The sequence below is a fragment of the Pecten maximus genome, chromosome 11 (genome assembly GCF_902652985.1).
Source record: "Pecten maximus chromosome 11, xPecMax1.1, whole genome shotgun sequence".
NCBI lineage: Eukaryota > Metazoa > Mollusca > Bivalvia > Pectinida > Pectinidae > Pecten > Pecten maximus.
Window position 1 is genome coordinate 11,321,909 of NC_047025.1, and position 21,407 is coordinate 11,343,315.

Genomic DNA, 21,407 nt, shown 5'->3' on the forward strand with positions numbered 1-21,407 from the left:
ACTATGTGTGAGTGAAGCAAACATTTTTGGTTTGTTTTCTGGTATAGTATTTTCATGCTCACAAAAGTGGAAAAATGGTGTCAGGGCCGTAATATAAAAGCTCTTGGATGTCAGAGATGATCACCTCACCTCACAGTAGTTTCTAGTTCTGTTTTGTGGTATTGAAGTCAAGGCAATGTGATGTAACATGGCCAAACCTTTGTATCATTGTAGTGTACAAGGTCTCGGGGCAGTAATGGATGTTTCCTGTCTATTGCGAGGCATTCACTGTTCACAATGGCTGCTGTTGTACTTTCTCTTCAATGTCGGAATAAATTTTGTGAATCATGATCTGTAGTGTGTTTGCCTCTAATGTCTCATGTACACAATGCTCATTATTATTTAGTAAAAAAGCTTGGAAAGCATGGAGTGATAATAGGCGTTGAGTGTGTTAAGATATAAGTCGGTTACAAAACAAGATTACATGGGGTTATTTAGAGGTTGGACGTCAATAGAAATGATAAAATGAGACAACAATATGGATGAGAGTCAAGAGCTTCCTTTCTTTCTGACCCGTTTCTTTCATTCTGCTCTTTGCTTTCTTGTATTGAGTCTGTCAGTCACTTGTCCTCTTATGACCTTGGCTGGTCAGTCACTTGTCCTCTTATGACCTTGGCTGTTGGAAGACCTACCTCCTTCTTTCTGAAGAAAAAAAATCAGATTTGAAAGCCAAGGATTACTGGATATAGGTTTTTTTAGGTTCTCAATTTTAAGAGGTCAAATAAAAAAACATGTGGGTTTCTTCTTTAGAATTAGATCAAATTTTAGCTGTATCTAAGATCAGCATATGCCTAGAGTTACACCTTAAGACACTAGATGAAGGTCATAGTCATATTGAAGGGTGAAAGTGAGCCACTCAGGGTAAAGAATTGTTGTAGCTTCTTTGATTCCAGGTGTCAAGATATCAGTATTCTAGATGTAAGGTCAAGGTCATGTACATGGTCAAACAAAATTTTTGTTAAGTTTCTCAGGACTGCAGATTTGATTTAAGGTTTTAGATATTATTTGGTATGTTTATTCTAGGGTTCCAGATGCAAGGTCAAGACTGTATTGTTTGGCTCATGGTCAATATTTTTACTGTAAAGTCTTATAAGATTGATCAGAGATTAGAAGAATTAGCGTAGATCTGATCATTGTAGTAGGTATTGCGGTCATGGCTGCAGGCATGAAATGATTGTGTATGAGATGCACCATGTAGATGTGGTATGTAGTTTGTGTAGGACATGTAACAGTCCCATATAATCTTATTTACTGTCACTGACTGTCAGGGCAGTCGAGTGAAGAAGGTGGTTGTAATGTCTAACATTGTCTATACATTATACACAACCCACCCACTTCTACTGTCAACTCCTATAGCTATATATATCAGTCATACGGCTACCCAGCCGGCTGTACATCATCACAACAACCACAGGATTTTGGAGTTATTATTATCATACATATTTAATGGGCGCAATATTTCACCAGCAATTTTGAAGGGAACATTTCAAATTTTAACGATCGTTTCATAATCTGGTAACTTCTGACTAAAGTGATTACACACCTCCATACACCTGTTCAACAACTGACAAGTCAGTAAGCCTATAGCGCCTCCCCGAGATCCTTATCGGTTCTGCTAGATAAACCACACTCCAAAAAGCACCTCTTTATAGATCCGAGCAAATAATACATTTTTTTACAGCGAAGTAAATTTCCAAATGAATGAATCTTCAGTCAGGAAGATAAGCTCTTGAGATGCAATAAGTTCCACTTGAAAGATTTCATCTTGACTGGCTGTTAAACTCCAGACAGAAGTATTTTTTCAAGTGTTATTGTTTATGTAACATATACGGGAAACTTCAACTCTAATGTTCCACAGAGAAATTCTAAATGCCTGAAGTATTCCTCTTTATGAGTTCTGTACAATCATTTTATTCTCAGGTTGACTGGTTTGATAAAGATTATGCAAATCTATTTCTATCAATATTAACATGAAATTGTCTAACATCTGATTTTATCGAATCCACACACACCAATATGTAAACAAATGTATTGTTTAAAGAGAGTATTTCAGTAATTGTGTTTCAAGTGCACATATTTTCCCCTGGGAACGTGAAGGAAGAGATCAGGCTTGACTCATCTTCAGAGGAAACTAGGTCAAACCAGGATGGGATCCGGTAGAGATAAACAATAAAAAAATCATTGATGAATTAGTTTTTATTGTAGGAAGCAAGATTGAAGTATTATTGACAGATAAAAAAAAAAAAAAAAGCTGCATGATATTTCATTGCTTAATTTCTTGGTGGTTCTATTTGACTTTCCGTCAAATTGTTTTTATGACATCATGGTTGGTTAGCAACTGAGTCAATAATTGTGCGCGGGAAAACATGCACAGCTGCGTATCATCGTCAAGGCGATGTCGGACCTCAGGTTGTGTATTGGGTAACGGAGTAGGGGAGGACAAATTATCTGTGTTGTTATTGATTTTCATAGAATTATTAAAAAAGTAAAGAAATAAAAAACGGCAGAGCAGCGATATGGTAATTGCTTCTAAGATCATAAGATGCATTAGGAGAGATATGCTGGCATGCTCTGCTGGGAAAAGATAGACTAGATTTGTTTTGCATGCTGGGACATAGTTCCAGTTTTGCAATCTTGCCATAACCTGCCCGTTAGATTTGACGTGACTGTCTGGGCGATTGTAGTAACAGTATTCTGTCAGGACATGGTCCATATTTCACATTTCCAACACTCGTTATGATTGGTCGGACCTCCCCTTGGGACTTTCTAATTGGTTGTGGGCGGTTCAAGGTAATACTGCACTATATTGCCTACATGCAAGCTCCTCTGCCGTTTGGATTGATTTTGGAATTGAATTGCACGCCAGGGAGGTAATTTAAGTAATAACAGATATGATTTGGTTGGAATTATTGGTGTGAAATTATCATATAAAGGCGTGATCCATGGAAATACATCATTTCCTCTCCGGCATCTATACAACTCTGATAACAACACGAATCCCCTTGGCTGCAGATTTAGATACTACAAGCTTCTCACTTTAATGTCTTAGTCATTCTGATATCTGTATTGTTTCATGAGACACATATAAAGCATCACAAAAAATAGCTAGCTGTCTACTACAGAATCGTGTCAAGCGTTTTTTTTTAAGGCGATGCCTCCTATATTTGATAATTTTGTAAACTTTATTTGTTTTACAACAATTGCAAAACAATTTATATCAACTTATATTAATCACTCTTGTTGGCCCAGATGGAAGCATGAATGGTCTTATTGTGGGAGTAAACTGGTCTGATCGGGGAATCAAAACCCGGCCATCTACGCGAAAGGCAAGTGTGTTACCACTGCACCTGACCACCAAATTTAGATCTGATATTTTTCGTTTCGAATGAAAATTTGTTATAACTCATGAAAATGATATATACCGGTATTTCTTTGATCAAATAAACTGGGTATCACACAAACTACAATGAGATTTGATCCAGGTTTTTGCCTGACAAACTCCGAGTGTGTTGCATTCATGATCATTCATTAGTGCAATTGCAGTTTTATCTTAAGCCCTTTGTTAGTTGTCAGCTTCCAGCAATCAGTAGTCTGTGTCGTTCACCTGTACCTGTGTAAGGTCTTTGATGTTTACCTTGTACCTGTGATACTGCTAAGTAGACTTTTGATGTTTTGGCTCCTTACCAGGTGAGCCCTTTGGCACAGGTGTATATCAGCTATGATACAGTGCCAGACAGGGTGTCAAAGACATGTACCATTATTTCAGCTTGACCTCTGAACTGGGAAGATGACCTCTGACCTAGGGCTGTCTATGGTATCAGTATAATGCTCTTTTAATTCAGGGTTAGGGCAAACGTGGATTACTGTTACTTGTAATGAAAAGGTGATGAAAAAGGATACATCACTTTATATTTAAGTGGATTTTATTCTGCATGCATAATATAATGCAACATCTTAATAGGCTTAAACTGTTGAAGCTGTCTTGTGGTTCAATGCATAACCAGTTACTGCACATGTAACAGTTTTCATTGACTGGCAGCTGACTATTGTGCAAAATAAAGATTGCCAATATTTTCCGCTGAAATGTAGCTCTTCTCCTGTTTGGCCCAAAATGACCGTTATCGTTCAGATGCGCCATCAAAGCCATGCAAAAAAATCAAAATAAAATCTTCTGTATTGAAAATATGACCCATTCAGAGTCTTCTTTCTGCAGCCTCTAGAAAAGTCACAGTGTATGTAGTTTTGTATAAACCTTGGGGTTTCTTGGTTTAACTGGAAATATTTACATTGTTGTCAGTCATTTTGAAGTTTCAGATTAGGTATATCCTGCAGTAAATTTGTTCTAGAAAAGTTCTTAGTTGAAGAATGTTTGGTAGGTTTATCACGCTATGAACTGTATGGGTCGTTTTCAGGCAGTGTCTCCTTGTAGTAGCTGGTAGCTACCTTAATTGGGAAACATCACATGCTATCGAGAGTAGCTTAATTGGGTAAAGTAACTTACCTCAAGGACACAAGCACAGTACAGGACAGTCTGTGACCTCAGCTTCCTGAGAAACACAAACTGTCCTGGGTAGGACTAGGTGCACTAAACAAACCTCATCTCACCTGAGGTTGTGTTTTACCAAAGTTCTATCAAGTCAGCTATCACTGAGTCCCAGCCAGACCAAGCTTTAAACACAACTGTGTCATATGAGGTCACAGTCAGATTTACAGCTCAATCATGTGGGGAAAAAAATGTTGGTAAAAAATTGGTCTTGCAAAAACCATTTCACTGAAAAATTGTTCCAAGTTGATAAATTATTTTTACAGACTCGCTCCAGGAGGGAGTTTTGTTATTGTAGTCAGAATGTGACAGTGTTTTATTGTACTGTACCCTATAGACACCTAGAGCTATGTCTGAATACAATAACTTTTAACATCGTGGACAGAAAAAATGTTGTCTAGTGCTGTGTTACAGCAGTGATGTTTTTATATTCTCTAACAGATGACCACTGTTTTGTGACAATGAAGGGAAGTTCTCCTTTAAAGATCACCACATAATTTACAGCATAATATCATATACTTTTGTGACAGAACGACTAATATGATACCCTTTAAAAACTTGTTGTTTCCTGCTTACGTTGGTAATTTGATATTTAAATTTTAAGGCCCGTATATTATTCAAACCAGAGTCGTCTTTGTATATTATGACATTTGTTGCCCCTACCCAACCATCCACACCCCTTTAATTTGGTATCCAGCACGGTGTGAAAAGAGTTCATTTATTGAAAAAAATAAAAATGCTGTGTCTGCTATCTTGTTGTTGTTCCGATACACTATCCTACAATAACTATTCAACAATAAGCCCATGTCTGGTAATAAACCCAGCTTTGTCCATAGCAGTTCATTTAAAATTCTGATAATGTAGTATTTCATTGTCCTGCATTAGTCAAGCCCCCTCCCACCTCTCCCCCCAACTGGCAATAAAAATGTGTGTGTTGGCCCTGGCCTCATTATAGTGATGTTCTATTTGAAGTTTTGGTTTACTGACACGTTTATCCACATCTATAATCACATAATCATGGATTACCAGGTGTGATTTAATCAAAGGTAATTAAAGTAGAGATAACTCTTTTTAAACTTTGTCTCTACTCTGTCAGAAATGACCCGACAGATCGTCCTTTTTAACACACTTCACCCACATAGCTGAAGTACCCACGGACATATAGTTCTGTGTGGAGGTACATCTGTACAGATACATGTAAGTGTACTGCCCCCTCCCCATCCCTCTAGTCATTCCTATATACCTACATTGGTTTATATACAGACATACCGATCATACATAAGTCATTATAGCTTCCACTACAGGTGGTTGTACTTGTCATCCATCCTCTCTACTCGGATAATTCATCCCATCTTTCCTTCAGTCTTCTTCGTCAGTCAGGCATGTTAACTTTATTTGTCTGACCGTCTTTCCCTTTCCACGGAAATTATACACATTATTTAGGTATACGTTAATTATAAAAGAGATAAGGTCGTCACTCAAGGTCACTGCTAAAGGTCAAAATCAAAATCTGGCTAAACATTAAATTTTCTTATATTTCATTGTTTGTGGTAATTGTTCTTTTTGCATGATTTCAGTTTAAAGTCATTTGAGGAACAAAAATAGCTTCAGATGTATATAGTTCTGCATAGGGGTAGTATTTTGACTTCTGCCAGCATCTGTATTACTTACAAAATTTATTTGAAGTGTCAGCAGAGTTTCTTTGGTCCTCACTGATAAAAGAATAAAGCCAGTCTAATATACTATCATTATCTACTGAAACTGAATGGAGCCACTTTTGAAGACCATGTGTATCTCAGCATTTCCTGTATCGTCAGTTCTAAATAACACTTTAATTGACTTGTTAATTACGTAAATGTGTTTTTCGTGTAACAGTGGTTAGAATGTCTCTGTATCAATGCAACAGGAAACTTGACTTCTGATTCTCATCAAGGTGGCTCAACCAATATATACATATTTCATTGCTGTTTTATTAGTTTTGTGATATTGTCAGTACGGCCATTTTTCACCTGTGACGACATGCTTGATTTATAAGCCTATGTAGTCGAAAAGCCAAATGTTTAATTAAACCTTGCAACATTATGATTTAAATTAAAGAATACATATACCAAAAGAAATGTCCATATCTTATCATCTGTTGAATAATATCTTAATTTAACAAGGTAAACTTCATCAACATATGCAAAACATATTAGTTAATTATCATATTGAATTTTAATTAGCACCAGATGTTAATTTTCAAGATCTTTGAAGCATCTGTTTTCAAAGTTAAGCTGGCACATTGCTAAGGTTTCTCACGGAAGCATGTATCCAGAAATGAAATGCCTTGTCTGTGGATTTTTACATGTCAAGGAATTCTGGCATACAGTGTACGTTGATACATTTCAGAGGATTCTGGGATACGCTGTGGTCTTTTGAAACTCAATTGCTTTGACTTTTATGTGTAAATGGCATGTGTACATGAACACCAGCTCACAACCTGTGCATCATCCATTGTTTTCACTTAATTCAGACTGAAATGTAGTTCACTTCCTTGACCTATAGACCTTTTGTGTCCAAAGTGGCTCACAGAATCAGTTTTATCAAACTTTAGAATCATGGAAATATCATTTTCTCAATATGTTTTATGATCTTTGAATAAAGTAGTGAGAAAATGGTAAATTTTGCTGCTAAGTCTTTCTTGATGATTGCAAATTTTCTGATTCATGGACTAAAGTTTCATTCCTGCTGCAGTTGAGTATTAAGTAAAATCTCATTGTTGAGACCTAGATGGTCATGAGATGACCATTATTTCCTTGTACAAGGAAATCCTGTGTCTTATCCAGAGTGTCTGGCATCTTTATCAGGGTTTGTACTGGGCATTTCATAAATAGGGTCCACTGGTAACGTCCTTTTCAGATAAAATGGGGTCGCTGTGAATAATTTGAATGGAGCTTCCAGATAAAATGGGGTCCCGGTGAATAATTTGAATGGAGCTTCCAGATAAAATGGGGTCCCTGTGAATAGTTTGAATAGAGCTTCCAGAAAAAATGGGTCCTTTCAATTTTCTATGTTTCAAAAGGCTATTGGGATGGCTTCAATGCAAACCCTGTTATACAACATTTGGCACACTGTGACATAGAAATTACCCACAAGTTATACACAAGGGAGGTAATTCAGTGAATTTTGATAATGAAAAATAATGTTTTATGTAATTTTGGCACAATTACGTGCAAAAGAAAGAGAATCTTTTACCCATACTTGGTAAGTGTTCACACACTTTTCAGTTTTTATCACAACTGTTTGAAATCTTCTGTCAGGAACATTTAATTTTGTTAGAGAGCGCTACAATGAGGCCCTGACTGTTTCCAACAGTTTCTTTATAACCCCCTGTAGTAATGTATATGTAGGTGTGATAACTACCTATAAACAGTAATGACTGGTGTGAGATTTATTGGCCGTCTTCAATCATCACCGACTGACTGGTCTACTTTTGTCCTTTACTGTCACATTTATGATGGGATATGTTCTTCTTTGACTCGGACCGTGACAGTTTGTTGTCTTCCCGCCACGTCATCAGACGGATTGTCGGGTTTTATCTGAGTGGAAACACTTTTGTCCAGGTTTTCTGGAAAGATGGGACCCAATTGGTCAAGATTTCACAAACAAAAATATTTGAATTTTCTGATTTGGTCTCGATTTCGTTAAGGCATGTATAACTAAAAGAAAACAAATCTGCCCTATATTAAAATTTTTGGTATACAACTGTTCAAGTTTTACTCGATTACAAATAATATTTTGTATTTGTGTAATGTCAGAATTATTTCAATACATTAAAGAGCTATGGAATGCTCTTACTTGAAAATTTTGTTAAAAGGAAGTTCTGAAGATGCAAGTTAAAAGTACATCTAAGCTGCTAGTACTTCCAACAGAATGTTGGATTTTCTGATATCTGTGTGGGGGTGTATTGTAAACAAAGATGCCCTTTAGATTCCTCCACAATCCTCCCCCTGACCATCTTGTGTATGTATAGTATAGGTGAGCAAGACGATTATGACCTGATCATGTATACACAAATTGTACTTTGGTATATTTCAAGAAGAAATTGTATTTCTATAACATCCGCTCCCTGACAGTAAAACGCCCTCCATCAGTCCCCATGTTGGATCGTCATGTCCAATGTATATTTGAGGTAAACCATATTTTACAGCAATTACCTGAACTTTTCTATTAAACCCACCTTAATGTATTACAATCAGGTTGATTCACTGTTACTGTAGGTCTCAGCTTCCGGTCCAGAACACATTATATATCGAAGAAATAATGTTGGCCATGCCCCGTCCATCTGGACATACCCCTAAAATTAACATACAGTATGTACTGGTCAATTCAAATGAGTTGAATGGTCAGTTCAAATATGAATAAGTTGAATAGTCCTTTCAAACTTGAATGAGTTGAATAGTCCTTTCAAACTTGAATGAGTTGATTAGTCCTTTCAAACTTGAATGAGTTGAATGGTCAGTTCAAATTTGAAGAGTTGAATAGTTCATTCAAAGTTGAATGAGTTGAATAGTCAATTCAAACTTGAATGATTTGTATGGTAAGTTCATTTGTTAATAAATTGAGTAGTCAATTCAAATTCAAATGAGTTAAACTGTCAATTCAAATTTGAATGAGTTGAATGATCAGTTCAAACATGAATGAGGTAGCGGTCAACTCAAACAAGTTGAATAAACTATTGAATCACTGTCAGTCTTTAATGAGTCCATAGTTAATTCACTCCTTGAGAGAGATTAGTTGAATGGTATATGATGTAAAACAAATTGATTTGAATGAAAATTAAGTTGTTAAATGGAACTCAGATGGATTTATTTAGAATAGGTGATTTTGAATTCAGGTGAGTTGATATGGTAAATGTAACAGAGATTTGATTTTATGTGGTTTTTAAATACTCAGTAACAGATATTCAATTTAATTTCTTTTATGTGGCCTGATACCTATGTAACAGAGATCTAATATATCATGAAACAGAGATTTAATTTTATGAGGCCTATATTATCCCTGTAACTCTGACATCCAACTTACCAGTACAAATCCTCTGCCAGATCTTCTCCTTCCCCCTAAGGATTTAATAGTCTTACATGGATAATGGACCACCAGTTTATCTTTGGTCTATATTCATCCCAACTAATGACAACACCAAACTCAAAGGACTTTTAATCTCCTGTGTTTGTTTTTAGTTACCAGATTTTTTCTCTATCAATGTTCCATCAGCAAATGATAGTCCGGTAAGAAGGGCTAGGGTGAACACAGAAATATTACGGAAATACATTTCGTTTGAAGTCTAATTTTATGCATGTTTGATCTGTACTTTACATCAGGTGGAAAAGCTTAAAAACAAATACAGTGCAGAATTTGTATAATTGGAGTGGTTTAATTCAATAATAGATATTCCTTCTGGTGGAATAAAAACTGTTTATCAGCAGCTACAGGTATTTAAGCTTCAGTTTCCAGATTTATAGCACCAACCCTCTGGGGAATGTCTCAATGTAGTGCTCTATAGATAAAAGCCATGTCTGTGTTTTTGTGACTAACATCACCCACAGAAACAACCAATCAGATAACAGCTTACTCAATCTGTTTCACAATCTACCAATCAGATAACAGTTTACTCATCCTATCTGGTCCAGTCTCAGACAACTGGGATGGGAGCTCAGTTACTGCCCCTTACAGGGATCTCTGTAGGAAACTTCCTGTGGTTCAGATATTGGTGTAGGTAACTATTTGTATTTATAGAAGTCTATATTTCTTGTTTATCAGTAGGGAACATGACATCTGAACAGGATGTGTAAATCTTTGTGGATGTTTTTACAAGTTTACTGGTTAGCTGTCTTAAAGAACATATCAGATGAGATGGAGGTGATAAAAGGTGACCAGTTTAGCTTGACTCATTCTATAGGTCAGGTTTTCTAGTGCTCATTACCTACTGCCACAGACGGTCAGGTGTTCTATTTCCATCTTCATTTCTTCTGCTTCCTTTGTCAGAAATATGCTTCTGAGTATCTGATTTTGTAGACATCTACTTTTGTCTTACATTGGTTTTTCTGCATCAGGTACTTCTCAATTTTCTAGACCGGTTTTTCTGCGTCAGGTACGACTCAATTTTCTAGACTGCATCTCTGTTACTCTATATCCATTTACTCAACTATCAGCCCATGCCCAGTAATAAGCCCGCCATTGTCTCTTATTGTTTAGTAATATTACTAATAAATCTAGATTCAATGACCCAGTAATATTACTAATAAATCTTGATTCAATGACCTGAAATTCATTTTGTAGGCCCATGTCCTCCTTAGAAATTCCACCCCTTTAGAAGTAAGAACTTCATATATACTGTTTTGTCTGGTTGAGCTATACTGCTTCACTCCTTATTTTCAACACTTCTTCTGCTTCCCTAAAACTTGTTCTGAAATAGCACTGTTTCTCATAATCAGCATATAGATGATAAGATGTTTTACAAATGCTTCTCTGTGCCACTTGAAGACTTCAAAATATACAATCAAAAATAATTGTGTAACTTTGTAACATTTTTTATTTGTGTGGTCTGCTTAATATTTACACAGGAAATATATTTGAAATTATAAATTTTCCACATTTTCATGGGATTTATGGATTTTTGGGAGATAATGGTTTCATTTATTTACAGCTTAATGACTTATAACACCACCGAAAAGTAATTGTGAAGGATTATGTGTTTTGAAAATAATGATAAATTGCATACAGTGTTATGATTTCTTAAGTGATAAAATAATAAACGAGGATTTCCGAAAAAAAATAAATTCCCATGAGTCTTTATGTTCATATCTGGATCTATAAGGATAATGAAAATCTAGAACTCAAGACCGTAAACACTTAATAAATATGTCTTTCCTTAAACCCTAACCTCAATCTGAGGGAGAGAAATATGTAGAGTTTATGAGTGTTAGATTTGTACAATGTCATAAAACGTTTGTTATTTATATTAGGTCTGATACAAAATAGCATTAGGATCAGGATATAAAAGGTTTAATTCACCATCAAGGTGCCCACCCTTATCAATTTGCAGCATGGACTGCAATGCAGCATATGCTGCAATCATGCTGCTTTTATGCTGGCATCATGCTGCTAGTTTCACAGCATGATTGCAGCATGTGCTGCATAGCAGCATGGTACCATGCTTCTGTACAGCATGTACTGCAACCATGCTTTAAAAATTGAGGTAATTGAATATCTGAACTCTATCATGCTGCAATCATGCTTTGTCGACTTAGTTAATTTATCATATGCACTGTATCATGCTGCAACCATGCTGCAATAACTTTGCCAGTTTGGATATCAAATCATATCATGCTGCAATCATGCTGTGTGGACTTGGTAAATTTATCATATAAATTGTATCATGCTGCAACCATGCTGCAATAACTTTGTCATTTTAGACAGGATATGTACCATGCTGCAACCATGCTGCAATAACTTTGCCAGTTTGGATATCGAATTATATCATGCTGCAATCATGCTGTGTGGACTTAGTAAATTTATCATATGAAATGCATCATGCTGCAACCATGCTGCAATAACTTTGGCATTTTAGATAGGATCTGTACCATGCTGCAACCATGCTGTATTAACTTTGCCATTTTAGATACAAGCTGTACCATGCTGCAATTATGCTGTATTAACTTAGTTAATTTAATGAACTGCACCATTCTTTCATGTATTAACATGAATTGTTTAAGTTGAAATGTGTATATGCTTGGCCATTCTGTATTAGCTTAAAAGGGCATTCCTTTGTTCGGACATCACAAAATTTCTGTGGGTGAAATGTAGGTCCAAGCGAGGATCCAAAATCTAGGACCAAATTTCCCAGGTACCAAGATTAACCTAAACAATTATTAATTAATAAAATAAGATACAGAAAATTAACAAAAGTTGGTATTAGATATTTTAGTATCTTTTTTTTTAAATTTTAAATAAAATAGAGAAAATTTCCAGGTATCAATGGTGATAACAAAATAATTTTTAAAAACATGTTTGTGTTGCAGAATTTCCTTTTTATACTTGATCAGTACCACACATATTTATTTAAAATTCAATAACAATTATTTTAATTAAGTATTTCGTTTATAAGTATGTTCTTTGTTAGTATAACGGTTCACAGCTTTTAAATGTGATATTTTGTCAGCTTTCACTTGTAGTTCTATCTCAGAAGGAATTAACTTAAACATTGATGAATGTTGCAAGTTAGTACATTCGTGTGACGACTTAAAACTCATCCCTATAAAAATTTCATTCAAATTTTCAGAGTTTAGATCGTTTTTTGAAGAACCAGTATCTTGACTTTTGCTTCGATTATACACTTTTTATCGGAGATAGAATCAGTCACTTTATCCAAACACTGACATAAACCAAGACGTTGCCATTTACCATGCACCAGCTTACTACCATGGCCAGGTAGCCATACATGTAACATGTTCGCCAAAACAAAATCGGGGTCACTCTACCAACAGTTACACATGTGCTTGGAATATCGCTTTTAATTCAATCAAATAAGATTAAAATCACCTGCTCTTTGTCTTTGTATCGCATACTTTCTGGATATATGCGGTGTTAAGATTACATCTGATAATAGCATATGAAATCACGTCGTGTTTGACACAACATTCATCGCTATAAACTCCAATAAACATGTGTCGAACTTATGTTGTCACTCGGACGCTTCCTTGTAAAACGTATATTGAAGTTAAGCGCTGTGATGATCTCGACGTCGACATGAGTTTACTAACAACAGACGATATTCCCGTACTTTAATCTGAATTATTTGAAATCGTGAACATAAAAAGAAAACGTGCATTGGTCGGTTCCTCGTCTGAAAATACATCCATATTAAACAATAGGCGTATGACAGACGAGGCCAAAACCTCTGGTCAGATTACATGTTTATCGTTCGGTTCACCTATGACCTCGTTTGTTTACCTTGCTCCCGAGATGTGACGAGAGTGCTCCTCGAGCTCGTGCGATCTAAATGTGCACGATACAAGTATTAAATACTGTAATATTTATCTTAAAAGTATGACACAATAGAAGTTTATGATTTAAAATAAAAAAACACGCACAAGTAAAAATGAATCGTGTTAATCTCTGGCAGTAAAATATTTATCCCATGATGCAACACACACGAGTTTAGCGGGAAGTCTGATAGCCATGTTTGAATTCACCGGATGTTTATTTCCAGAAGAAAAGTATAAACAAACACGACGATAGCCTAAAAACGAAGTTTGTTTCCCGTCTTACTGAAGAAGATCGACTTACTTCAAGTTACAGACGAATGAATATCAGCTTTCTCGTTGTTTTTGACGACCGATGCATATTTTTACCGACAAACATCGTTACGAGACAGGGTAAGTTTTAATTATATAATCTTCTTCACGTTCTGACATCGTTTCACATTATACGGCGATGAATTTGATATAGATCTATTCATATCAATAATACCTAATTATTTATTTTTCAGGGTTTTGATGATTAATTTATCACAGATTACACGGCCGAAGGAAACGCAGTACCGATCCATGTGTTACAATCGTAAGTTTTCAATTTTATTTATTTATTATTAACGATCTTCGGCCCGACTTAAATTGCATTTTTTCCCCACTCACACAACCCTTGTTATGATTATGACGTACATACGTATTCACAAACAATGGTGAGGAAAATGTGTGTTTTGGATAATGAAACCTTTCGTGAAAGATCTTTACCTCCACATTTTTTGAGGATCGATGTTTGCAGATTATTGCATCAAATTGAAACGATTAAATGAAATAAGTGAATTAAGATGAATTATAAGTAAGTAACATTGTTTTATGTATAGTATATTGCAGTTTCACATTGATATGAACTGATGGAGAATTCGGGAGTAGCTTGATTTAATTAGTAATTAAGTCATCCTGGCAAGTTTTATTTTGTAGCTTTGTGTGGCTGGCTTAAATTTTCTTGATAAAAAGGCTTCCAAAGCAAACTTAATGAAAATGATAGCAAAGTGATCATGAAAAGTACATAAGTTAAATACATACATTATCTTCAAAAACTTGACAATTATTCTAATTTTGAAATAAAAGAATATTCTAAAAGTCTTTCTTTCTTCCAACAGAGACTGAGTCTTCATGCAGTACATTCTGGAATGAGGAACACCGCATGCATTGTGGTCCAAATTGATGGCATTGACTTAACACAAAGCAGAAAGGAATGAAGAGAAATTAAGAAGTTTATGTTTCACATTAATTAAGATTATTTGAGATATGTTATCTGTCGAGGTATACAACATTTCCTTTCATAATAAAAGTGTAAACATTAATATATATACAAAAAAAAAATCATGTATATAATCTAAAAATCCTTGTTATTTGTTGTACTAGCAAAAAATATAATATAGTCGTCTCAAGCTTGGTTGTATTGAAATCCCCGGGGACAGTGACAGAGATATATCACTACAGTATGTGCTACATATCAAACAACACACCATTGTTCAAATTGTCAATCAACATTTCATTTAGTCAGTATTTAGAATTGATTCCAAAATTATGATAATCTTTTCACAGTTTATTAGAAATAATGTTAAATTCGATAGAAGAAGTCTTCGACTGTTGCTTGTTTTTGTTTATTTTAAGTTCACAGACACACATGTAAACAGTTTCCAGTACATCTGGGCTACTTCGAGGAAACTACGTATACTGTCTGAAATCAGTCTTGTGCGTCGGTGACAAAATGTATACATATCCTACTATAACTCTGCTGGAAAATATTATTTTGTACTGTTTTCCTACTATTTTAGAAGAAAAAAACAGAATTATAAATACATACTGTAGTATGTACTGACATTGAACTTGTATATCTTGCTGACTATTTTTGTTGAAACAAACCACTTCTAGCTAGGATGAATTGATATTAGTTGTATTTGAAAATTGTACTAGAAAAAGATAGCTGTGTTGTGTATGTGATGGAAGTTTTGAGAAAAAGAATATAAGAGGCTAATAAAATAAGTACCATGGGTAAATTAGAATTAAAATTTGTTTTGTCACATTCTCATTTCATTGATAAGTTTTAAATGTTTGAACTAGAAAAAACAGCCTGTATGAAAAGTTTTATACCATGTTAATTACCAAATAAAATGTAATACAAAAGTATTCTTCAAGTTTTTATTGCATGATTTTCATTGATTTTGTAAACCATGCTGCCATGAAGCATGATTGAAGCATGATCCCAGCATAATTTGCATAATTGAAACATGCTGGGATCATGCTGCAGACCATGCTGGGATCATGCTGCAGACCATGCTGGGATCATGCTGCAAACCATGCTGGGATCATGCTGCAAACCATGCTGGCATCATGCTGCAGACCATGCTGGGATCATGCTGCAGACCATGCTGGCATCATGCTGCAAACCATGCTGGCATCATGCTGCAGACCATGCTGGGATCATGCTTCACAGATCATGCTGCGGCCATGCTTCCTTAAAGCATAAATGCAGCATGATCCCAGCATAATTTGCATAATTGAAACATGCTGCAATCATGCTTTAACTAGTAAGAATATATAGTGAGGTAAATTAGGCACCATGCTGCAGTCATGCTTCATTCATGCTGCAATTCCATGCTGCATTCATACTGCATCTATGCTGTGATCATGCTGCAAATTCATAAGGGCAGGGAGATGGCAGATATGACTTTAACTTTGATAATGTTAATGGGGGTTTTTATACTGGAGATAGAAGTGCATGTCAGCATCCTCTGATACAGATCCCAGTGGAGGCTATATTTAGAACAGCAGAAGTCATCAAATAATGTTAGACTTCGCAGCTGATAATACACTTATAAGATTGGTTAGTTTGAAAAAAAAAAAAATTGTCTGAATCAACTTTTCGTGTTTATCATCTTTAACGAGATGTTACAGTACTAAATGTCAAGTTACAGTAAACTGACAGGCAAGTATTCGGAGTTTTGTGATTTTCTTATCAATAAAGATATACAAACACAGTACACAAATTAGCTTGAATCTTCAATGTTATTTGTTTTTCCCTGTAATGAGGAGTTTAATGATCCCGTTAATTACAATTGTTAATTACCCTGTAATTAGATGTCAGGGAAATTGCAGACATCTAAATAATACCTGATGCTAATGAAATTCCACTTTGTGGGTTTATATGTACAATTTTGACAGGAAACAGTTTATCATTTATAAACTCGGAAATGTGTTCTCTGATTTCATTGGCCAGGTAATGTGGGCTTACGTAAAGTATGATGTCACAGCTAGATTAGCGGCCAGGTGTCACATCGAGTTTTATCATGTCCTATTGCAATATGTCGTAGACAAAAAATATGATATAATTGCATCATTGTCTGAGGTAAAGTTCATAGTCATTATGATAACATGTTTTGATGTGAACTTTAAATATCAGAGGGAAGGAAAGTGTTTTATTGATCCTGTAGGGAAAATCACAATTTATCGCCAGAATTTTTTTTCATGAAGAAATTTAACTTTAGTACAGGTTGTGCATGTATGTTTTTTGAACCATATATTTTTCAACAAATTTATAGAACTTCAGAAAAACAAAATCAAAACAAAGGAAGAGTTACATGTTTTACAAATTTCAGGACAGTTGAGAAAAGCGAAATTATTTCATGTTATATTGTGAACTTAAGATGGTCGATATGGCCTCTAATTGGCTGAAATTTAGATATGGTCTAATTTGAATCAAATTCAGTTTGTACAGGAAACAATTTTAGCCATCATATTTATAACAATGGGAATGGGTTTGAAGATTTAACTGTAGATTTTGTCATTTGTGTGACACAATGCTCTCTACTGAAACCTAGGGTGACATGGCCCGTCGGAGCTGCTGGACATTACAAGTCTGATCGAGATATACCTGTTAGAATGATGATATGATAACTTTAATACCTGTTAATGTGTGTAATTATCACCTGTATTTGGGGGATCTCTGATAATCATCAACCCCAATTAAGTCCACAATAGCGACTGTCCTGGCCCGCTTTGTCGCCATAACCCCCCACTAACATAAACCCCATACAAGGCGTTCTGGCCTGTCGCACGTACCCACACATCATGATCACGACATGTATCTACTAGTGTCGAATAAGTCACTCAGTGGTATTGATTTAAATAATTGACACATCTTTTAATATATCATTTGATATACTTATCAACATTATTAAGTTATGACCTGCGGAACATGGTTGATCGAGTACATAAGTACCGGAAGATCGGGGGCTTTTATTCATATAAGTTTTCAGTGACCTCTACTGTCAGTAAGAACGTCTTTTGTGATGGGTGGGACTCACTGATAATATTTTTTTTTCTCCTGAAACAGTTGACCTAGCTTCACAGATTTAGGTTCAGGACTGTTCAGGTTTACTATCAGGTGGTCAGTATGGCCTCTTCCTATTGAAGTCTTGACAGTGACCATTATGACCTTTGACCCTACCTATATCCACTGTAAATCGGAGAATTAACACTAGGTACCTGTCCATTGTGATCAACAGTCTTTATCGTTGTAATTCCTTTTAAATAACCCAGTCCTCATTTCCTCCTACAGCTGTGGGTTATTATGTCTATAAGTGGTCCTAGTACAGCGCTCCTAAGTTTTATTACAAAGGATTACCTGGGCCAAATTATGTCAGATATTTCAATAAACGATGGCCAATTCAGCTACCAATGTAATGAAGGTCTTTAAGTAGAGGTAAACAATTCTCATACTTGTGTAATACTACGGCCAGTATAACAATACACGCTGAAATTCCTGCCCAGAAATTGTCACACTAATTACGTTTGTGTTGTTTACTAGCTAAAGAAGCCTTTATTAGTCATACACAGAGGTCAAAGGTCGACTGTGTCAGCTGGGTACGGATCCTGGTACTAAAAACCTCCTCATGGTCGCTTCGAGGAGGACCAATAGCAGGACCAATCTGGTTCAAGAGGATAATGGTTCCTTCATTTGAAAGCTTAGAGAAAATAACTTGGTAACTAGTGAAGGAAAAAATCAATATTGTCTCTGACAAATTGTGTGTGAATCACAAGATTTGTCATAGAGCAGTCATTCTTATTGAGAGCCAATTGCATGTGTACTAGATTATTGGTAGTGTGATGATCCTCTGGTCTGATGGTACAGGCTAAATTGTGTATTTACAAGTACTTTGACGATCGTCTGATCAGTAAGTCTTAAGTTTTATTAAGTTCTTGTAGATTTTTGGGCGTTCCTTTTTACTTCAAGGGTCTTAGATATTAACGCATTGAACAGGATAGAATGTAATATTTTTTTTATACATACAACAAAAATCTAACAAAAATCTATATTTGGGCGAATCCATACTAGATCCACTTGGTCATGGATAGTATTTATAATCATGTTCATAAATAATTCCAATGCAGTGTGTATGGTTTTGCTTGTGACAATTCAATACATCAATCATGTCTGTTTCTATATAGAGTTTCCTAAAAATAGATACCAGGAACATGTTTTGTCGTTTGTTTATCAAATATTGTGGCAAGTTCACCGTCTGTCCTGGGAAATATGAATTCTGTTTTAAAGATTAACAGTCCCTAGTATTTATTACAAATTCTAAAACTATTTTCTGATAAAAGTAAAAATTTATCCATATCATAAAGTTTATAATTTCTTAATGAAATCTAATTTAGAGTTGTCAAAACACCAAAACTCCAGCATATAATGAAATATAAATTATTCGATTATCTGATTTCTTGATTTTACCTGTAGTTAAACTAGAAGATGTCTGGAAGAGAGCTTGATTGCCGTCTTTGTGTTGAATGAAAATTTAAAGAACAAATGCATTAACTTCATTCCCTGATCAAATTACATGTCCATCGACACTTGCCCCTGGATACACCATGGTTGTGTTGGGGGACTTTGAATTAAAGGTTTTCTTTGTCAATATCCATAATAATGATAAAAGAACACAATGGATATTGATGTCTCCACTCGGTGGAGAAAATCGAGCAGTTCGACTCACTATGCCAATTAATATTTTGTCATTAAAAGTTGGCTATCATTTGGCGGTTAGACAGATGGCTGATAGAAGTTGTTTGACTATGCGGTAAATGTCCTCAAATTTTGAGACCTAAATAAACTTTCGAAAATGACTATACATACAGTGATTTTTAGCAAATTTTTATTTTATGTATAATATTGATCAGTGTCTTGTAAGGTTGTCACATTATTAGATATTATACAGGGAAATCAGATTCAGGGTGAATTAGCTCTTGTTCATTTTAAGGTCACAACAGGGCAAAATAGTTGTAGATTGTATTGAAGGTGAACCAATTTTTAAATAGTGATACAAATGCAATATTTGTTTAGAAGAACTTTCATGTTGGACAAAACAACAAATTGTTTTCAATTAATTTAATTATTATCAAACAAAATTGGATAAAAAAAAATTTACTATTGGAAAATATGAAAATTATCTGTATATTAAAAAAAATTCATGAAAATTATCTGTATATAAAAAAAAAATTCATCAAAACTTTAGGACGTTTCTGTATGTTCGACTTGAATCGTTGATTCAGACTTTTGTCGTGTTGTCAAGACATGGTGAAATATAGCTAAAAGAAAACCACATTTTTACTTGAATTGTCGAGTGTTCAGAACATCAAAGCAGAGAGATGACTCCTTGGAGACATGGCGTCAATCATGGAGACTACCCAGTTACGTCTGCTTTTTGTTTTAATGAAAATGCCGTGAAATTCTCGGCTACCCTGGTATAAGTCATCGATAATACAATTTCTGGAGGGTGTCCCCTTTTTCTTTATCAGAGATGACTAATTTCAGACTTTTGTCTGATTTCAGCCCGTTTCAAAAGTTCTTGTTGTCAAAGTTATTCTCATAGCAATATAATTTATTAATGAAAACAAGAGTACCAGCCTTTTTGCTTGTAAGCAAATTTTCATCCTTAATGCGATACTTAGAAACAGGATGATGACGAGATATTTCTGTATCGGGTTTAGCCTTATCATTATGAATGGTGTTCATATTGACTGGGGAATTTAGCCTAATCATGCTCTTTCAGACAGCTGAAAATGATTCCTGTATGTTCCGAGTGCTGAGAACATATTTTGTGCAGCAAGATTTATCATCAATCTCGCCTTCTGATAAAATAGTGTATAAACAGTCAACACAATACACTGATTGTGTAGAGTGACAAAATCAACAATCACCCCTGTATTTGATTTATCTTTATAAATAAAATGAGTCATGTTTTAAGCACAGAATATCAAGTTCAATTTGAATTTAAAAAAAAAAAAAATAAAATGATGATGCGGATTGCATATTTTATCTAATGTAATACATACTTTAGTCCTGACAGGGTCCAAATCACTGGTATTTTAAGTTTGTCATTTGTCATTCAATTCACTCTGACAGATTCTGATGGATATGTTTTGGACAAATGATTATGCTTGTCTGTCCGTCTCTGACAAATATTTTGGGCAAGATTGTCTGTTTGTCTGTCTATCTGTCTGTCCGTCCGTCTGACAAGTATTTTGGGTAAGAATATGTTTGTCTGTCCATCTGTGTGAGAAAAAAAAAATTGGGAATCGGCAAGAATATATTTGTCTGTCCATATGTCTGACCAAATGTTTTTGGGAAGTCAGCAAGGTTAGTGTTATGAAGGGGGGGGGGGGGGGGGGGAGGAGGGATGGAGGGTTCAGCACAGGTGTGGGGCTCCCTGCCACCTGTTATCGGTGTATCGTTAACCTACCATACACGAACTCGTTAC

The 21,407-nt window shown here is 35.3% G+C and overlaps 1 protein-coding gene and 1 long non-coding RNA gene across 4 annotated transcripts in view; both read left to right on the plus strand.

Moving 5' to 3' along the window:
* LOC117337074 (breast cancer anti-estrogen resistance protein 1-like) overlaps positions 1-21,407 on the plus strand; it is a 70,682-nt gene that overhangs the window by 43,254 nt on the left and 6,021 nt on the right. The window lies entirely within an intron of this gene.
* On the plus strand, positions 13,311-15,479 carry LOC117337076. The gene is made up of 3 exons (XR_004534749.1): positions 13,311-13,998; positions 14,112-14,182; positions 14,748-15,479. It is a non-coding gene; the product is annotated as an uncharacterized LOC117337076 (long non-coding RNA).